Source organism: Triticum urartu, chromosome 2 (assembly GCF_003073215.2).
Source record: "Triticum urartu cultivar G1812 chromosome 2, Tu2.1, whole genome shotgun sequence".
Taxonomy (NCBI): domain Eukaryota; kingdom Viridiplantae; phylum Streptophyta; class Magnoliopsida; order Poales; family Poaceae; genus Triticum; species Triticum urartu.
This window is the reverse complement of record NC_053023.1, coordinates 229,607,004-229,610,056: the sequence shown is the minus strand read 5'-3', so window position 1 is coordinate 229,610,056 and position 3,053 is coordinate 229,607,004. Positions and strand designations below refer to the sequence as shown.

The 3,053-nt window shown below is 40.7% G+C and overlaps 1 long non-coding RNA gene across 1 annotated transcript; it reads right to left on the bottom strand.

The window, feature by feature from the left end:
* Positions 1–272: 272 nt before the first annotated feature.
* On the bottom strand, positions 273–2,522 carry LOC125541447. Its single transcript, XR_007297534.1, has 3 exons — positions 2,303–2,522; positions 1,567–1,666; positions 273–1,463 (listed from the first exon to the last, which is right to left on the bottom strand). It is a non-coding gene; the product is annotated as an uncharacterized LOC125541447 (long non-coding RNA).
* Between the last annotated feature and the right edge of the window lie 531 nt (positions 2,523–3,053).

The window sequence follows — 3,053 nt, the reverse complement described above, 5'->3', positions numbered from 1 at the left end:
AACCTCGTGGAAATAACAACCGCAATTGATGTATTAACGACCACTTTTGTCATCGCTAATAATTTTTCACAACGGTTACAGCATCATTACCACTTTACATACCATTTACAGTCAACCACCTTTGAATTGGTAACAATCACTTTATGCAACCTCCAACATTTGAATATTATTATTCACATAATTAATTCAAAAACAAAAGAATGTAAATATTGAAAGGATCGTAGCCTCTTTTGTTAATAGAAATCAGAGTTCTATTAACAAAATTACAACATAGAATTATATAGTTAAAATACCATTTGAGAAATTTGAGTCAAAAGCACTCTTTACATGACCACTGTACTTGTCATATCTAATTGGAAAAGCAAACAACTAGAAAACATAATATTTATTAATCTTCAATCCATAGGCACCATCGTTGTTTGAATGGACATAATTCTTCATCAGCGATTACAATGCCTTCTCATTCTTCTATATATTATAAGGTGGATCATCAGTCCTACAAAATGTTTGGTGATTTATGAAAGTCGGTCCATATAAATAAATTGACACAAAGTATAATAGCAGATAAAATTAGTGTATGAGAACAAGTAACTCGAGCATGCTGGATTTCATGGGGACTACCAATTAGATATGTACTAATATTAATGATCATAACTGAATTCAAATGCAAACATCTGCATCTCTTATTCATATCAGACAAGAGCACCTATCGTCAAGAGCAGCTGGAAACACAAGATATAATGAAACAAGAATCCACGGTGGTGCCAAAAACTTTTTTGTTTTTTTGCTAAAGCTAATTAAAGTACACAAAGAGCATGCTGGAAATGACCACGACGTGTGTAGTGCTGTACCGGTTGTACACAAAACAATCACCTAGTATTTTAGTATTAGAACTTGACCGAGTAGGTTAGCTTGTGTTAGTCCTAGCTGATATATATACGTATGTATATCCCTTTGTAAATACTAATCAGTGAGGTGAAATAGATGAAAAGAACCAGGCTCGATTCGAGCTTTTGGCAATAAGCCGGTTTTTGTGCGCGCGCGTGTACTAGTACGTTTCCAGCCATGAGGATCGACCAACGCAAAGATATATCAGGAGCTGTGTGAGTGTGTGTTGCTTCAGGCCAGAATCAATTATCTTGATGCATATGAACAATTGCTTCGGACAGTACGGGACAGGAATCAAGCTGCTTTTTCTCTTATACCAATTCCTATGCATATGAACAATCAATTTACACGTGCAAATAAATACAATTTATTGACTATTATACCGCCTACACCCTGGAATGGAAACTTAACCTTTTCATGGATCACCATAATATCTAATGTATCCTATAAACTAATTTGGCAATAGATGGCACCTCACGCATTGGCATGCCGGTCTGAAGGAAAAAAGCACCATCTTCTCTGAAGATAAAGTTCAGAATGAACTTAATTGATTTTTCTGATGGTAGTATTCAAACCTGTAGAGACAAAAGGAACCATATCTGTTGGGACTGAATAAAGAGCAAGCAGGGCCCATGCGGAACCATCTTCTCTGAAGAAAACTAATTAAGAGATTGTTACCTTCCTAAAATCCCTCAACTGGAGAAAGGCCATAAAAGAAAAACATGTCTGAAAGAGCTTGTACTCGACCACTCTCGCTAATTCTCTTTCACACGTAAATCTGCATCAAGGAATAAGAACATGTCAGAAAGAGCTTGTACCCGACCAGTCTCGCTAATTCGCTTTCACACATAAATCTGCATCAAGGAATAAGAACATGTCAGAAAGAGCTTGTACTCAATCACTCTCGCTAATTCTCTTTCACACATAAATCTACATCAAGGAATAAGAACATGTCAGAAAGAGCTTGTACTCGACCACTCTCACTAATTCTCTTTCACACATAAATCTACATCAAGGAATAAGAACATGTCAAACAGAGCTTGTACTCGACCACTCTTGCTAATTCTCTTCTATCACACATAAATCTGCATCAAGGAATAAGAACATGTCAGAAAGAGCTTGTACTCGACCACTTGCTAATTCTCTTCTATCACACATAAATCTGTAGCAAGGAATAAGAACATGTCAGAAAGAGCTTGTACTCTGAACCACTCTCGCTAATTCTCTACTATCACACATAAATCTTCATGGTGGGGACTTTTCCTTCATGCTACGGCGGCACATATGCCTCCTCCTCCCCGCGCGGATCCTACTCCCACAGGGAGGCCACTCGGCCTCTACACCCGCCGCCTCTCCATCCTCCTCACCCCAGCCCCTACACCACGTGGAAGGCCAGTCCAGGGTTAGCCATTACCTCTCATGCTCTCCTGATGGCCATGGATGGGGGTAGGACATGGATGCGCCGCTTCTTGATGGAGCTGGGTGGCCGAGGCGCAACACCGAAGGTGGATGTCAAGCTCGTGGCGGCGGATCGCGTGGAAAAGGAAACGAGGAAGGGGCGGCGGATCGCGTGGAAGATGAAACGAGAGAGAGAGAGGTCACGTTAGGAAGGAGAGATATAATTAAAGGAGAGGTGATAGAGTCCACCCCCATGAGATTTTGAAGCCGCCGCAAGTAATTCGGTGGTGGTTAAGTATATTTGGTGTAGCCCAATTTCCATCACGCGGGGTGTGTTTATTTCTTTAATGACCAAGAGTTTTTCTCCATCATCGTTAATGGTAGTTTCTCTAGTAGTGAAATCTTATCCAAAGCTAGATGAGTCAGCTTTACTTGTAGCCCAAATTAAGCCGTCGCGTGTGTTTGAAATACGACCATTGGACACATGTCGGTTCCTTAGTGACCTAGGGTCATTTCAGACAAATCAGGTCTGGTTTCCTCCTGGCCATAAATAGCCCACCACCTACACCATAAATTGGTGGCTTCTCAGAGTTAGTGCATGGCTTTTGTCGTTTGAGAGCAACCCACCTCCGAAGCATTTGAGAGAGAGAGAGAGAGATCCTTGCGAGGACAAAGCCCAAAACACCTAGAGCCAAAGAGTGTTAGGCATCACTGAAGTCTTTCTATCCGCATGACCTAAAGACTTTTTACACTTGAGGACTGTGAAT